General features: G+C 45.1%; 1 protein-coding gene across 9 annotated transcripts in view; it reads right to left on the bottom strand.

Annotated features, from left to right (window-relative positions):
* LOC104691818 (USP6 N-terminal-like protein) overlaps window positions 1-18,330 on the bottom strand; it is an 83,284-nt gene that overhangs the window by 37,962 nt on the left and 26,992 nt on the right. For 5 of the 9 annotated variants that reach the window (XM_039552770.1, XM_039552765.1, XM_039552771.1 and 2 more), the window contains one exon: window positions 136-419. The exons of 1 other annotated variant lie outside the window; for it this stretch is intronic. The gene's annotated coding sequence lies outside the window, so the exon portion shown is untranslated. Of the gene's footprint in view, window positions 1-135; window positions 420-1,721; window positions 1,815-13,250; window positions 13,447-18,330 lie in introns of those variants that run through there. 3 more of the 9 variants (XM_039552768.1, XM_039552769.1, XM_039552772.1) reach the window with 3 other exon arrangements.

The raw sequence follows: 18,330 nt of genomic DNA, 5'->3' as shown, positions 1-18,330 counted from the left end.
CTGATGATTTATTAGCATGTGTAACCACAGTATATGGCAGCTCTCAGGGTGATTCTCATTTGCTCCAGAGCCTGCCTGTGAGTCTGGAGAAGAAAGGATGAAAATACAACCCAGCTTCAAGCAACATGCCCTTACCTGAGCCTTGTATCAGGTGCCAAGATTCATCAGTTCAGCTGGAGTTGTCCACTCCCCTGAAGGCATCTACCCAGCATGAGCCAGTTGTCTCTGCTGCAGGGTGCTGAGGACACCCAGTTGCCACAGCACACTGGCCAAATGCTCTTTGGCTCACCCACACTGCCCCAGCTTTGCGTGGCTGCTCTCCTCCACCCTCGTCCTCTGGCACGTGAGAGCTCACTGCAGGTGCCTGGGAGAAGAGGCAATGCAGGAGGCAATCCACACTCTCTCGTCCCTTGGGCTCACTGCAAAGGAAATAACAAGTTGGTCAGTTTTTCAGTTCTGGCACAGGCACCATCTTTACCAGGGGTCTTTGAACACAGAGGAAAGGCAGGTCCCTTCAGAGCTGGTGGGGAAGGAGCAGGCTGTAACTGCAGGGCACACAATGGCAGAAAATAAACCATGCTCGTTTGTGTTGCAAAAAAAACCCCTGGTGTGGTTTTTCTGGCCATTTTCCAGACTGGTTGAGTGCTAGGGCTTCCCATGCAGGCCTGAGAGACCAACACACCTTTGTACCCGCCTGCACTTTACTGTACAGGTAACTCAGCAGGCAGAAAATGCCCCCTACCGAAGCCAAAGGCACAGTATTACACCCAACTCCAGCTGATCTAAGAATATGTTGCCCCCAAGAAGGGCTGCAATGGAGGGTTCAGGCCATTCCTTCAGGACCTGGGACAGATTAAAACCAGTACATGACATCACGGACTTGCACAGCAGAAGAGCCAGCACTGGCTGTGTCACCTGAGCCACCTTCCAGCACTTGCAGTTCTCCCTGATACATCCAAACAGCTACACAGTCCAAAGGAAAGCAGAGCCCAACACAGAGCTATCACTTATAAAAACCAACTTTTTAATTCTCACCTTCAGCAACTCAGAGAAGCAACACATTAGTTCCACAAGTGTGAAATCAAGACAGAATCTCAAAGCATGATGCTCTGCTTGAAGTCAGCAAGCACTGGGGAGAGGGAGCACAGCTCACTTCCGTCATGAGCCGCCACTTTAATAACACCACCTCTCCTCCAATCCCCCTCATAAACACCAGCAAATAGACTTTTACCAATGTTTCTGAGCTGTCCTGTGCTGAATTTCCCTGCTGTCACCTCTCCAGCACACAGGCACAACGACTTGGAGGCCCTAAGGTGCAGAAGGCCTCACACCCTTTCAGAGGTGGCCACCATTATAAACAAGCAATCCATTACGCAGATTATAATTTATGTATGTTATAACCTAGTAGGTTGTAGTGTGTCTTACACACATTAAATGCAGATTACACACATTTCCCTCTATTCTCCCAATTTGCACTAAGCTTTTACAGTACAATGGCAAGCTGTGGTGACAACGATGACAACCCTTTGCCACTAGACCACGGCAATATCAAGAAACCCAAATGCATTGTCCAAGTCTTCTAGCTATAGAAATAACTAAAAAGCCATGTAACACTGTGACTATATGCTATCCACCTCCTCAACACGAGCAGCACTTCCAATAAATAAAGCCTCTCTCAAGCCTCTCCCCATCATCCCTCTTCCTTTGCTCCCAGTACTTACATCTCACTCTCCTTCTCACACACGTTTCTGGTGGTGTGCCTTGGTGCTCTTCTCCCCAAGGATGGAGATGGGAGGAGACAAACAGGAGGGCTGATAAAGAGATTTGGTCTCCTCCCTGCTTATGCTCAGTAAGCCCAGCCTTGGTGCTTCTGCACAGCTCAGTTGGTGCAAAGTCAGAAGACGCAGCTTTAGTTGTAAGCTAAACCCTCTGAGGAGAGCAGCGAGTCTATCAGCAATTCTTTGTCAGCTTCTACTTTTAGACCTCACAGGGAATAAAAGAGCATCCAAACATTCTTTAAGCTCTTTTTAACGTGAATCCATCTTCTAGAGACAACAATAGCAAAAAAAAAACCAAACAAAGGACTGCACAAAAAATTAAAGATGCATGAGTTATTTTTTAAAAGCATCATTATTTAAATGATTTTTTATTTCAAAAAAAAGAAGTAAACTGAAGAATGCAAAAGTCCACATGCTGCTTTTGGGAACTGAAGATTAATTTTCTTTCTGCATTCCCTCCTTCTTCCATTCCAGTGTCTATAAAAAGGGCAAAAAAAAAAAAAAAAAAAAGCCAGTGGGAAAACAAAAAACCCCTCTTTTTTTCGGGTGATGCACTGACCTGGAAGGGAACTATATCAACACAGAGCTTGGGAACTGGCTTCTTCTGTTTCCTTAAGACTCGAAGGGCAGTTTGCATTTCTTTAACCATAAACTAATGGAAGCTACAACAATAGTCACTCTCTCTTGGACATGCATTCCTCCTAAAACACTGTATTTTATTCTTTTTGGTACATGTAGCAACACTACAAGACACACTACTCTTCCCTTGTCATTCTTGCCACCAGCAACACTTGGCAATTTTGGGTAAGCTAAAGGCTCCTTTTGCTATTTGAAACTTTCCCTGGGTTAGGCTGGGCGAGCACTGTCAGCTAGGGGCCACCCACACCCAACACGTGCCTGAAGCAGAAGGGTGAGGACACGTGTCCTGGCTGTTATCCAAGGTGTCACCCTGGGCACTGTGGAGCTAGTGATGCTCCCTAGCCAAAACCAAAGGAACAAAGATGCAAACATAAGCTATCATGCTGCCAGCAGCCTGCACCCTCTTTGGCACAGATAGGCAGCATCTTTTTTAAAACACATACAAGGAAATAACAAACGAACCGTTATATAAAGTTGCTGGTACAGCCAATGAAATAAAGGAGTATGAAGTTAAAAATCCACTAACAAGATGCAGCTTGGCTGTGAAAAACCTGTCCAAAATAATTATTGAGGGGAATGACTTGTACGCTACAGATATCTAAGTTGAGTCACAGTGAGACCTTTGCTGACTCTGTGTGTCTTACACTGCTTCCAAGAACCTCTAGCTTCACCTTATTTTTAGGAGGGAGGCAGCTTCAGCCATTAGCCTGACCCCAACTAATGCCCAGCCCCTAGAAACCACCCTCATTCCTTCAATCACTTTAATGACTTTAATCAGCTCACACTGCCTCCAAATACAGAACCCTCGTAGGAAATTATTTGTCTTTGGCAGCCTCTGCAGAGGACACTCCCTGACCATTTTACTGGCAGTATCCTGGACTTGCATTACCTTCAAACAGCATCTCCAGATGCTAATGCATGAGCTTTTGTTAACTTGTTTTTTTCTATCAAAGCCCCATGCGAGCATATCCAGTAATAGAAAACTTGAGGGAAACAAGAAGTATTTCATCCAAGACCGGAAAGTACTGAGAAAACATCTCCCAAAGCTTTTTTAACAGCCTTGGAACTATATGCAGGACAGCATTAGGAGACGTAGTTTTTTCAAGTCATATGAAAGCAATCTTTTTAATTACAACATAACTTTTTGCTTGTTGTTAACTTCTAAAATCACCCCAACTTAAGAAATGCAGGATTTGTGTGTGCGTGCGCAAATCCAACCTTTAATAAAAGTCATAGAATCATAAAATGGTCTGGGTTGGAAGGGACCTTGGAGATCATCTAATTCCAACCCCCATGCTAAGGACAGGGATACCATTCACTAGACCAGGTTGCTCAGGGCCCAACTGGTCTGGCTTTGAACACTTCCAGGGATCCACAACATTTCTGGGCAACCTGATCCTGTGCCGAGTAAAGAATTTCTTTCTAATATTTAATCTCTCTTCTTTTAGCTTGAAATCGTTCACCCTTGTCCTATCCACAGGTGCCTGTGTAAAAAGTCACTCTCCCTCTTATTTTCTAAGCCCTGTTTGAGTATTGGAAGGTCCTTTAAGGTCTCCCTGGAGCCTTCTCTTTTCTGGGCTGAACAACCCCAGTTGTCTCCTCCTGTTCCCACAGGAGAGGTGCTCCAGCCCCCTGATCATCTTTGTGGCCCTTCTCTGGACCTACTCTAACAGGTCCATGTCTTTTTTATGCTGACGACTCCAGAGCTGGACACAGCACTCCTGGTGGGGTCTCACGAGGGCAGAGTAGAGGAGGAGAATCCCCTGCCTCGCCCTACATTTACTGTTTTCCATGTCCTCAGCATTTCTGATGTGAATAATGGACAGCAATGGAAGTGGGATAAAAACAAGTCAAAGGGGACTCAAGTCTATCAATAGAGATACTTGATACAGGTTTTTCCAGTGAAAGCTGGAGCTTGCATAAAGGAAGTGACAATGTGCATGGAAGAACTAAAGAACCTCTTCTTGGATGAGATAAAACGCAGAGGCGGAAGTTTAAAAAAGCAGAGGGAAAAGCTTAAATAAATGAGAGCTTGTGGCAGTGATATAAAGACAAGCTTTTGGTATGACGGAGACCCATGCAAAGCTGTCCAGAAAAGCAGCAGCAGATGCTGTTCTCTCCAGGAAGCAAACAAACACAACTCAAGTATCACCTGCATTTCAAGATGCAGTCTGACTTAGCTGAAAACATATTCAGCTGAAGAAAAGAAAAAAAAGGTACTTTGAACTTGAAAGGTGCATTTACCTTAAAAATGCTTTAACATTCACCCAACAAAGCAACAACCAGACAGTTCACTTAAAACAGTTCACTTATAAACACAAAATTTCAGTTAACTGCTACAAAAGGCATTTGCAAGCAGGATGATGATTTCCTCAGCAGCTTGGGAAATTCATCTTCCTGTTCCAAGATCAAAACCTGGGAGACCACAATGCATCCTACTGAAGGGCAGCTGGACTGTGCACTGTGCAAGAAAGCTTGGAAAACGGAAGTTGCAAATAAATAAGCATCTAAGCGCAGTGGAGTGCCTTTTGATAGGAAAGGAACTTTTTTTCCTTAATGTAAAGAATGGGTCCAACACAAAGAATAAGATCCCTGCTTGAGTTAGAACATGCCTGCAGGCCTTCAGATAAGACTTCAAATCTAATATTGCATGAGAGCTTTTTGCCTTTTTTTTTTTTTTTCAAAATATCAAGTCCTTCAGCAGGAAGGATCTTTCCAGAGAACAGAGATCAGAGCTGGTTCACACTTTATCATCACTGTTAGCTGAGTAGAGAGGGGCCTCCCTTTAATTTGAAGCACAGTTGCTTCAATCTTGTCCTGGCTGAATACAAACCAAGGACTTCATCTCCCTGGTTCCCATTTCCCATGTAAGCCTGGACCTGGATTTCCATCTTGGCCACAGACCTTCCTTTAGCATCTGCTTCACACAGATGCACTACAGCAGCAAAACAAAAGCCATGCCTTTCCCACCCACTTCAAGCAGCCCTTCCTCATGGATATCTCCCCTCCTAGGACCTAGTAGAGGAATGTGTGCACTAAATCTCTTTTCCAGCAGTAAAGCCTGTGCTGCATTAGAGTTACTACATGTTTCTCCCACTTCCTTCCATTGACAGCAAACAAAAGCTTGTTGCTCACTGTTATCAGAAAGTATTTGCTTTCCCAGATTGTTTCTGCCCCCCTTGTTTTGGAACAGTTTTCAGTAGAGCAACAGCTCACTCCCAACGATAAGCAGCAGGGGGTGATTTGAGACAGAGGCCTGTCAGAGCCCACCCAGTAAATCCAGCCCAGACTGGACACAGCCCGCTCCTGCCCTTCCCAGCTGCACAGTCTCCAGCACCTCCTCCATCACCTTACAGGTCCTGTGGAGAAGACGATGTTCCAGCAGTGTGGCTTGAAGAGACGGGGCCACTTCTGCACCACTGACCTGCCTTCAAGCGGCTGCCCCTGTTTTCCAGCTGCAAACCATCCCCAGAAGATACTGTGCCCACCCTGAGTATCTGCTGTATTGTACTCCAACTATGCTACTTTGAGAACATGCTCTTGTCACCGCACACTGCACTTCCTTCCTGTCAGATCTCTTATCACCATGTTTCATCCCCAAATGACACAGATGAAGCTTCCACTCTTGCTGGGGCTGCTCCTTTATTCAGTGACCAAAGGAAACATTCTCACACGAGGCACTTAGCCTGCGTGAGCTGGCTCATTCTGCTAATGAGTTATGATAAAGAATTAAACACAGGTGTCACATGAAAACAGGGCACCAAGGTTACAGTTCCCAAAAAAGCCTTACTCAGTCACTCTTTATTTTTAATTTAATCTTTTTTTAAGCAACCAGAGTATCAAGTGTCAGGTCCTAAACCTAAGAAGAGCACCAAAAGTCCAAGTATTATTCAGGATACAAAATACTCGCTCTGGCCACATAAGCTGACACCTTACAGACTCATGACTGAAACCTGCCCACGACTGCCAGTGCCAAGCCCAAACAGCTTTCATTCACAGGTGGGGGTTCCCTGCAATGAAAACATCACCCAGATAACCACTTTGTGTCCCAAATTCAATGTAAGGGAAAATGCACAATAGGCACCTGCAGGAGCTCAGCACCAGCCCTGCACCATCTCCTGATGAAAGCTCCCTTAAGGGAGCCTAAGGAGGCCTTAACTCTGGCCATCACTTTGGCATAAGGCTCTGCCCAAGACAGATTTCAAAAATATGAGCTTCAAAATAAGTAAATAATTTCTTGGTCCAAGAATACAGGGGGAGGGCAGTGCAGAAAGGACCACTTTAGCAAGTTTCTGATGTTGAATGATCCATAACCTCTTTCAAGCAAGATCCCTTTTACTGTGATAAATCCTGCCCAGCCCCAGAGCAGTGTGGGACTTGCAAGTACCCCACACCACATAGCCCACTCTCCCCCACCAGTGGCCACAGGAGGTGGGCTCAGTTTTCTGGGGGAGCAGCAACCTTTTTCTGTTTCCTGACTCAATGCTGGACATGTGGTGTTAAACAACTTCAGAAGACTGAGCTGTCATTTCTGACTGTGCCTCTGGTCATTAAAAAGGCACCACAGCATGAAAGGATTTGCTGGAAAGCAAAACAGCCTCAGATCATTTAATTTATCAGCAATCAGCAGAAACCACTGATCACTGATTTGGGTTCTGAAAAAAAGAATTATATAAATAAGTAAACAACCAACTTAAACACCTTCCTTGTCCCTTCAGCCAGACACCTCTTCAGCCCCATCAGGTTCTTCCTGGAGAACTTTCCCGATGCTCTCTGAGATGGAGCAGCACACCACAGATGCAGCACAGACAGACCACTCTTGCCTGTCCTTCCTTCAGCTTGCTTGCTTTCATGCGTGTTTATTATTTACCCTCAGCTTAATTGTCCTCCTCCCACAATGCCACCAGAGGCAAGCCCAGGGAAACACGTAACTGCTGTTCCCTTTGGAGAGCCAGACCATCTCCGTGGGTAGCTACTGAGACACAGACAACGTCAGCAACTCAACCTGAAAATGCTTCTTCTCTCCTATCTTTTATACCAACTATCTTTGAGAAACTTTTTCACAGCCCCTCTGATGTTCACAAAAGCCCAGGATCAGCCCACAGGACCCTCAGGATCCGTGCTTGCTTTTCAGTCTGTCAACAAGGGGTGAGGAGAAGCCCAGCAGACGGTGGATGATGAAGAACTTCAGGTTTCATATGGGAATTTATTGGCTCTCTTCTCTCAGAGACAACACTTGCAGGTAAATCCCAAGAGACTCCAGTCAGTCAGCCACACCCCAAACCAAAAAGACCTACATTTGAACTGTCATTTCTTACACCTGCCCTTCCATGGGATTCCTGCACTACAGTATCTCTATCCACGTCATTCTTCTGTCTAAGCTTTCTTCTTTCAGCTAGCTAAACCTTCTTGATCCTGTTCTCAACTGCTTTTAAGAAGCAGGCAATGGAAATCTCACAGTTGCTACAGCCAGAGGAAGGCACAAGCCACGTCTCTGACCTGGGAAAGGTCCTTCATGAGATACACCCAACTCTAACATGGCACCCCCTTAGGCACCAATATTCACCAGAACACAGATTTCAGTAATTCTCCTGCCAATGGGCTGCTGCTCCCTTTTCTTCTCCACCCATCTTTGTCTGAAAAAGCTTCTAGAACTACAAAAACTCTAATGTATTAAAGAAATGTATTATTAGGAGAAGGTCACAAAACAACAACTTGAGAATAGCCGCAGCTAAAAATACCCAATCCCCACACCCCATCTTTAGAGAAAACATTATCAGATGTCACTTCCCAGTGGTAAAAACATATTTGTTTTTTAATTAAGGTTGTATTTTGGACACTGGGTTGTTTTTTTTTTTTTGCCAGGGACCACAACAAGAGACCCTAGGAAAAGACTTTGTTTGTCCCCACAAAGATCCTGCTTTTCTGTGCTACCTGATTGGAAAACTCCCGGAAACTGGAAGCTGCAAATCTGTATTTTCTTCTAACAACACCTAACTTTGAAAAATAAGTTTCTAAAAATAACAAAGTATTTTGGCCACCCATACAATGTTGCAGAGTATTTGTGCAATATAGATTTATTTTTATTTTTTAAAAACTCAGAGTATCAAGGAGGTCAATTTGGGAAGGACAACAAGTGGAGCAGCAGTGCAAAGCAAGTATCAGCACAGGGCTGGAAACTGCCTCTCTTCTGACCCAAATTCTAGACAGGACTGGAAAAATCCGCATTATGGTCACACTGAATTGGTCAGTCTGCTGCTAAAAGTCTCCCAGCTCTAAAGAGCAATAGCCATGATGTGCATCAACCTTAGGGCTTACTTCAACAGTAGGATGAGCAGAATTCAAGGAAGTCAATTAACCTCCCTCAGCCTTTTATATCTTTCCATTAAATAAATAAGCTCTGGTTTATTGATCACATGAAAAACCACCCAGGAGTTACTGCAGGCCGGTAAGGAAACACCTGTGATAACATTTTAACAAACTGAGCACATACAAGGGGAAGCTTAGCATACCACAACAGGCTTTCTTCTCCAAAGATGTGAATGAAATCCAGGAATAACTTCTCCAGAAAGTCCACAAGCCTTGTCCAGGTCACACTCACTACTTTTTAACCCTTGACAAATCTACACCCTTCCCCCACTTAAAAACACTCAAACCAACACTTTTTTAAGAAGTCACACACAAAATAATTTTGACAGTCCATTACGTTGGTGGCCAACTCTTGCTCTGCTGCCCCCCTCCAGATGCCTCCTTCCCTCCACCACAAAACAAGCAATACATCTCATATGTACCCATTCCCACTGCTTTCTGCCTGTCCATGCAGGCATTTGTACCTTTACTCCACCTGCTTCCCTGTCAAAGTTATTTGAAACTGGCCTGATGCAAAATTTGGTAGCACCAAACAGACTGAGTGTGCAAGCTTCCTGCTTCCCTGAGAAGTCGAGGTGAATATCCACCAAAGAGCACTGCAAAGGACTAACCTGGAAGTGATGAGTAGAAAAACAACCAGACCACCACAGCTATATTCTACTGCTAAAAATTTTGCTAAAGAGAGATGCACCAGTGTGCTGGGGGCCTCCCTGCTCTCTCCCCAAAGGAGGAGGAGCAGGATTGGGGTTATTTTGAAGGACAGCCACCGAGCACAACCAGAGGGGTGTACTAGGAAAGAGGCAGGGCTCAGATTCACAGCCACCACCTCCCTCTGTCCGCTCAGCCTGAAGGAACTTCGAAGATGTGCCCACATGAGGTCATTATTGGGTTGGTGTCTAAATAAAGGAAGATTCTTTTTATAGAATTTCTCACTGACAAACTTATTCCGGTAAATCCCGATAGCCAAGATGTCAAGCAGAAGGGAAGGAAAAGGGAAAACAATACCCCATAGCCTTGTTGGGGCCTGGACAGGTGGGTGGCATCTCAGGAAAGAAATCTAAACAACCTAAACAAATTTACTCCCTCATACTTGCTTGTTGGATAAAAAGCACAGGGAAGAACAGTGTGCAATGTAAGGGAAATGTGCTTTTACACCATTTGTCACAAGGACACACAGCCTATTTTGGCATCAGGGTAGGGGGGAAAAGGATGAAGGTGAGGGGAGAGAATAGTGAGAGAAAAAAAAACTTTGCTTAGACAGAGTAAATAAAACATACTTCCATGTCAGAGGGGTTTTCCAGCTTCATATTAATCATGTGGCAATTACTGTGCTTCCTAAAAGCAAACTGGGGGGTTCTGCATATTCAGAAGACTCCTGGCTGCAAATGCCTTAAGTTCAAATCATCAGCAAATACCATTTGCTGGAAGTTCCAAAACCAAACAAACAAAAATTACCAAACAACAACAACAAAAAAAATCTAACAAAAGGAAAGCAAAGTGTTCACGTATGCCCGCACGTCATCCTCTTCTTCATCACTTCCACAGCGCTACGGAGCAGTTCCCCTTCCTCCCTCTGTTCCCAGTGCATCTTCAGCCGGGCATCCACATGGAGAGCAGTTGCAATAGCCTGGTGACTCATGCCGCAGTAATGTGGGTGGGAACTGCTCCCATGCCCAGCTCCTAAGGACACAGCCTTTTATGGTATTTTTAGCGTGGAAGCCGTTGTGGTTTGTAGCACTTCGCGTTTTGTCTTTCAAGAAAAGAGCTCATGTTTCCCCGCCGGGGTTCAAGGATCCAACCGTGGAGCCCAGGCAGGTGATGAGCAAGCCAGCCCTGGAACTTCCACACCCAGCCACGGTAGGGATGCTCAAGGATGTCACACTATGTCACACTACGGCCAATCCACAGGCTCACCCTGCAAGCTCCAAAGAGTGAGGCACGCATGTCACTTTTCTGTGGACACCTTAACTAGTGCAGCCCAATTTTGTAAGGAGTCATTCCCTGTGTCCCCGAGTTCTAACCACCCTGTGGCAATACGCTAACAAGCTCATCCTGGCAAGCCACCAGACAGTTTCTACCCTTGATAGGCTGCCGGCATATGAAAAGCTGGCAGGTCCCATCTGTCTTCCCTCAATTAACTTAAGACTACATCTCTCCAGAAAGTAGAAAATAAGCTCTGTAGGGTTTCTACTCCATACAAAATGTAGGTGAAATAGGGCAAGAGGTTACTAGGAGAAAGCAGACAGGGGTGTTACATTGAAACCAGGTTAAAAGCATCAGGCAGAAAAGTGGCAGTGGCAGAAAAGCCACTCTCCGGGCTTGAGGACCATAACATGTGGGACTAAAACTTGCCAAGGTAAAAAAGCAGGCTCAGCCGTGCTCTTTAAAAGCTGAGGGTCACAAATGAGATTAAAAGAGCCACAGGGCTTGAAACAGGACTCTGGCTGCATGACGTGCAGTGGATTGCTTCACAGGACAGCGCTCCCATTCCCTCTTGCACCTGAAGCATTATCTGCTGTAGAAGAGAAAGGCATGAAAGTTTCTGCATGCCCAGTCACAACTCCAAACAGCTAATTTTAGTCCTTTCAAAGTTATTCAGTTAAAGAGGAAATTAAATTATAATCTGCACATGCCCAAGAAGTCTAGGAGAAAAGCTAGCAGGATGAATGAAAAAGCAGTAATCGATCCTCCTGATGCAAGGCCACTGACATTAAAGCTATTTTTTTATTTCTTCTGAAATTCCAGTGAGCTCTGGAAGGAGTCAGCCTAACTAGTCGGGCCAGATCAATGACAGACTGCCCCTACAGACAGATTTTACCAAGTGAGAAGCACCAGTGGAGAGCTGCTCTGCAGTGACTTCCCAGGTATGAGACACACAGTGAAGAGGAAGTCTGGGGGAGGCTCTGTAGGCGAGCACTGCACAGCCCACAACATACCTTGGAGGTGAGCCAACAGCAACAGAGGAAAAACCCTCCAGCCCTAATGCAAGTTTAAAGGTCACTCAGTGCATCGCCCTGGGCACAGCAACCCCCAGCATCTGCCAAACAAGATGCCCCACACCAGGGGGACACCAGGGCTCCCTAGACAGACCAAGATGGAATCTTTTTCTCCTTGAGTAGATGAAATACATTTCCAAGTTTAGGACGTCTTCCTGCTCTTAGATAACAGATCAAGATTACAGAATTAAAGTTTAAAAAAAAAATCACGTGAAAGGCTCCATCCTGTTCAAAGGAATACAATGCTTTTCCTGTGGTCTTGCCCTAAAGACCACAACATCACACTCGATTACTATCCCATCTTACTCCTAAGTCCTGCACAGCCAGTTTGGCCATATGAGAGCAAACTGAGCTCTGCCTTGCCTCATTTCTCATTAAACTGCTAACTACACACGGCAGTGGCTGTGTAAGAGGCAGGCCAAGTTACTTAATTTTCATTATCCTTTACTTGGATCAACACTATGAAATCTAAGTAAAAAATTAAAAAAAAACCAGGAAGGAAAACCTAAAGGGAACAGAATAATCAGCCTAAACCTTCTACAGACAGAAAAGGAACACATCCAAGCCTGAACTGAGGTTTACATATCCCTCGCTAGACAGACCTCTCTGTATGAAGCCTTTAGTTCTCAAAACCTGCCATCTGCACTCCTGAGAAAGCCAGGAAAAGAAGGAAATGCCAGTTTGCCCTACATGCTCAATTCTGCAATTGCTGCTGGCAACCTGGTGCTGCTCTGACCTTGGTGTGCTGGCAGACCCCAGGGACCCTGCCCCAAGAGACCACCTGCCTGCCCCCACCTCCAGCTGTGCAATACACCTGCATTTAACTTACTTTTGGTACTCTGGCCTACAAACAAAAAAGCTTTCTCAGCCAGCAGGTCTCTGTAAACCTAAAAGCATTGGATGCTGATTCTTACAGAGCAACAACTTTCCTTAATGCAGAAGTCAAGTGGTGCCAGCACACCCTGGACATGGATGCACTGGTGCTTGGATGCATCCAGACTTTGCAGCTGATGGTATCTTCAAAGGAGCAAGTCCAGACAGTCTCTAAGTGCTTGCAGCCCTCTCTTCCCTCCAGCGGGTGTCCCAGCGACCATCCTGCCGTACACCTCCAGAGCTGGAATACAGCTTCCCCTTGGAGCAGACCAGACTGTGGCTTGCTGGGACGGCTGTGGGAAGGGATGGATGCATTTCTCCCCCTCTTCATGGGGAAAGGGATGGGAGCATTTCTCCCCCTCTTCATGGGAAAAGGGATGGATGCATTTCTCCTCCTCTTCACAGGGAAAGGGCTCCCCTTAAAAGCAGGCTGCAGAGGATGTGAGGCACATGCGCCTCTGCAGAGGAAGAGGCACAGACTTAAAGCATTGGTTAGCTGGAGATGGCAACCCTGGCTCCACTGAAACAAATGTGAATGCTGGTAATGAATTTACAACGCAACTCAGATTCCCAGTGCTCTTCACACAAGGCCCACCTGAGCTAGCATGTAGTGTTTGCTGAAGAAGCTGACCTTTACCAAGCTTCAGTTCCTTATAAGTTTTCCATGCTTTTCTTCTCACTTCCCCCTCTCAAATTTGCAGATGGGTTTAAGGACAGCAGCTTCTGCTCTGGATGCTTCTCAAAGCAGTTTGCATCATCAGGGTCGAGCGTGATGTAATGACTACAGGAACCTTTGCAGGGGAAAAGAAATAATTCAAGAAATTACATCCTTCACAGGACCTGCAGATGGTGTGTTCCTCTCAGCAGCACCAAAATTGTTTAAAGGACAGTAGGAGCCTCCCAGAAGAAGATGCAGATATTGCCATCACAGCCAGGTGAAAAGAAGGAGGCAGTGGACCATGACACAGGTAGTGTTTAAAATAGACCACCCACTGTTTTACAGGAAGGGGGGGGGGGGGGGCGGGGAGGAACAACCAAAAGAAGCATCCCACTGTGTGCAGACTTCATGACCCATTACCTTCACCAGTCCTTTGCAGGGCCACAGCCTTCAGCTAAGGATCTGCTTAGCTGGAACCAGTCTGCAAATTATATAGTAACTGGAGGCTTTAAAAGCCTTGCAAGAAAATACAATAAAATACATAAAAATCAGCTGGGCAAGTTCTGTCTGACAACTCAGTTTTTTCCCCACTCAGTACATGGCCATGTGGAGAGACATGGTATGAATCAACCCATTTTGGCAGCACAAGACAAGCCAGGATACATCACTGCTCCAGTACATGGGGAACACCCTCCTAAAGGCTCTGTTTACCCAGCAGGAGCCAATGCAATCCCTACACAAAGCCTGTAAGTACATTTAAAGCTCAAAAGTAATCTGAAACAGGTCCATTCTCCCCTCCAACTCCATAAATACAATCCAAATTGGGTCATCTCCTAACAATAAATGAATGATACTCACTTAAGCCTCCGCTACACTGCTGACATAATCTAGGTCCTTTCATTCTCCTTGTACTGCAAGTACTAAAGATGCTTTTGTACATCCTCTGAAGTACTCCATTTAAAAAACCATGGTAACTAGGGCACCGCATTCAGCTGCTCTTGGAAAGAAAAGCCATTCCCCTTCCCTCTCAATAGGCTCTTAGGAGGCTTGGACAGAAAAACATTGCCTAATTCAAACTCAGCTCCATGAGGATGGCTGGAGTTGGGTGCTAGGGATAGGGTGAGCATGACTACTGGGTACCACTTGGGTCTGTGGTGTGTCAAACACCAGTAATAACACTGCATGTGGGGAAAGAGGGCTATTACCTGTGTCCTGCATCTAAACACCACCCAAAAGTCCCATTTTAAGTCACTGAGTGTGACAGCACAACTGCAGCATTCAATAGGAAAAACATCGTATTTTCTTTAAAAGCTATTGAGTGCTCCTAAATATCTCTGGTTCGTTTTAGGAGATGAAAGGATTATTCAGTTTCAGTACCTTAGCATGACAAGGACTAGAGGAACCAAGAAGCAAATTTTTCTGTTATTTTTGCAGGCAGTAAAAGTTTAAGGGATTTTTGTGTTGTTTTATTTCTCACTCATCCCGAATTCCTATGCGAACTGCGAAGTTCCCTGCATAGCAGCTTTTGAAGTTTGCCTGCTAGCACCAGAATCCTCCTCCTTTCTGAAATGGAAACATTCCGAGATGTGGGCACAGACATCAGATGGAAAGAGCAAGGCAGCTCCCACTAAAAAAGCCATTTACTAGGAAAAAAACCCCACCATCATAAAAAAGGGACATTTGTCTAAAATGGAAGGTCCATTATTTGTATTTTTAAAAAGAAAAACATTCATTTAAAAAAAACCAAAAGCCCAAAAGACATGCACTAGCATCAGAAAGTCTAACAACTTTAACATGACCTAACTGTTTCACTGTTCTGTATATACAATTTTAGCAGACGTTTTCCAAATCCCACTACATAGTGTTATGGAGCCACATTCCAAGATTTAGGGTTTTAAAAATAGAAGCCTTTAACCACAACATCTGCAAAAGTACCTTTAAAAAACTAAAAAGAACCCCTTTCAAGTTCTGTCCTGTTACGGAGGCCATTCCCCAACTGCTGCACAGAAGCACTTGGAGCCTCTCTGTAGGAAGCAGCATCAGATTCAGGACAGCATTGCTGCAGAGGACTTTATAACAAAATTTGTACCTCTTTGAAAGAGCTACAAACTTGGGAGAAAGCAGGCAGTTTTAAAGAACACATTCTTAACTGGGTAAACGGAGGCATGTAATGATTAGCCAATTCCCCAAACAGCAAAAAATTTATTTCTTCTGGCTAACACACTGTCATCTTTGCTAACACAGGCTGTCGTGGTGAGAGACATGAGAGGGTGAACTGAGGACAAGTGCAGCAGTTATCCTTCAATTCCTGACTCTGCTCTTCACACCATCCACTGTTACTTTTCAGGAGGAAAACAGGAGAAAACTTTAAAAGGAAAACAAGACAACAGTTGGGAAAATGCCCTCAACCAGATAGGTCAGCCTAGCCTGTGTGGGACATGGGCCCATAAAACCAGGTACCAGCACACCTGGCTGCCTTGAGAGACATGCAAAGAATGAAGGTATTAGGAGGCTAAAACACTATACCCTTCTTTCTAAATATATGGGAATACTATTAAAAAGAGTATTACAACTTACATATGCAGCAAAGAATAAAAACTAAAATAACAAGGGCTTGCATGGGATGCCCCCATTGTCACATTTCAACACGTGCAACAAATAAGTAGGTTTTTTTATAGCCAGTGTTTAGCACTGTTTTGTTGCTATTTTTCTTGAGACTCCAAGAGCACTCTCCTCCATATGAACCTTACAGGACGAGGCAAAAAAAAAAATAAAAGGAAAAGCTACCGCTCCAGGTATTGCTCTGGCAGGCCTCTGTTCATTTAGGCTTTTGAAGGTGGAAATTTGTTATGGGAATTAATGAAGAGAATTAACTTTGGAGCCTGCTGCTCCCTGCCATCTCTCCTGGGATGAGTACAGCAGCTCCTGGCTGCACTCCCTCATCTCCACTGCAGATGAGGCAACTGGGAAGTCTGCTCACAGTCAAGTTTATGAATGTTTCAGCAATTGCCTCCTCCTTCGAGTAGCTGCCCAAAAGCTTACCCAAGCCCGGGCCTTCTGCCACACCAGCCGGCTGCTCTAACTAATGAGCTCCTCTGTTTGTAAACCCATGCCTTGACAGACACTCTCTGCCACGTGGGCACAGAACACACAAAACCACAGATGCTCCCTCCTCCTAACCTGCTGCAAGGCTTCTCCATCCCCTGCACCTTGGGGGACAACAGCCCCTTGACTTCAGATTGACAAAGGCTGGCACTCTGCAGGCTCTGCTCCAGCAGTAGGGCAGAGGGTCAGGAGTACGTTCTCCAACAGCATTTTACTGTGCTTTGCAAAGCCAGACTGTGCCAAGTTTCATCTCATGGTGGGAAGGACACATGGGCACACTACGCCCCACAGAAGTTTATCTCCCAGGACCACTGATGCCAACTACACTGTGGCAAGTCACCTTGTTTGATGCATAACATCAGTCACCTTTGGTCCAGGCTCTGCTCCTCCCCTCAGGGGAAGGATATGTCCATGGCACAACTCAACTTGAACAGCAGAATTTTGGTGTAGCGTTGCCACAAGGTTCTTCAGGAACACAAAAGACCAAAGAAAGCTACCTGCATTTGGAGCAAAAGACAGAGTCTGCAGTGCTTTGTTGCAGCATAACAGAAAACAGCAACCAAGTGCTTTTTGGAGAGCAGATGACAGCTACCTGGTTCTGCTGCTGTTATTCCTAAAGAAACACCAGTCACGTTCTGGTCACAGGCGAAGAACAAATCCCACATGCACAGTGAATACAAGTCTCACAGGAAACTATGACAGGTACTGTGGGACCACCCAAAAAGCAGGAGGAGAGGAAACATCCCGCCAAGCCATCAGCATCTGATCAGGCAGGCAGCTATTTGCCCAGACCCATCATCAGTTAGTCATCTTAGTGATTGGGAGCCCTTGCCATTGACAAAGGCCCTTCCCAATCTGATGCAGGAACAGAAGATGGCGAGAGAGTTTCAAGGAAATTCCATTGGAAAGAGAAACCAAGACACACAGGAAAGTTTCACCAAAACCAGTTACCACACAGTTTTTACTCTATTGCTGTTGATGGATCTCCAATCCTCCAATATGGACCAGCACAGAGAAAGCACAAGGCTTAGCAGAGAAGTACAGATCTGTATGCTTAACTTCTGGCCTGCTCCCTTCCTCACCAAGCAAGAGCAAGAGCTGGCAAAGCTTTTCCGTTGTCCCCAAAAGTCCATACTAAGCAATACCTCTATATGCACAACACAGAAATCCATAGACATTCAAATATAAATCTTTGCTGAGGGGAGATCAGAAAAAAACTACAGCCAACACAGGAAATTATGCTGCTATTAAGTGTACTATCTATTGTGGAACACGGTGATTGACTCGCTGGATGCAACGTTATTTCCATCAAGCCATCTCAAGCAGTGGTGCTCATGTATAGGAACCTGTGAGTTGGACTTTGGATGTGTTGGATTTTTCTATGCACATGGACATCAACTCCGGAAAATTTTAGGAAATGGGGCTGGTTATTTTCTTATCACAGCATTAGGAAAACTGAAACAAGTTCATTTGCGGCTTTCAGTACTTTAAGTGAATAAATGGAGAGAGCAGCCAACTTCTGTCTTCATCTAGATGAATTGCTGAGATCATGCTGTTAGCTAAGATCACTCTCACTTCGTTTTTGGCTGGAGAGGCAGACAGTGCAAAGGGGTGTCCAGTTACAGAATGGAAACACTGATAAATTGCCTAAAGTTTTAGCAATAAAATAAATGCAAGATGTGCAACAAAAATGCCTGCTGAGTAATAGATATGGAGTCATGTGGGCATGTTTCTAAATTCCTTCTCTTCGGTATGTTCAACAACTCTTCCAGCTAGAAGCACAGAATGCTTTTGCAAATAAGTCTGACATTACTCCATTTTCTCTTCAATTAAAGGTCAGTTCTAATCCCCTTCAAAGCATCCACAAAGCGTTTGTCTAAATTCAGACTCCAGAGCAGCACAGTCAAAGCAG

Source organism: Corvus cornix, chromosome 5 (assembly GCF_000738735.6).
Source record: "Corvus cornix cornix isolate S_Up_H32 chromosome 5, ASM73873v5, whole genome shotgun sequence".
NCBI classification, from domain to species: domain Eukaryota; kingdom Metazoa; phylum Chordata; class Aves; order Passeriformes; family Corvidae; genus Corvus; species Corvus cornix.
This window is presented reverse-complemented; position numbering and strand designations above follow the sequence as displayed.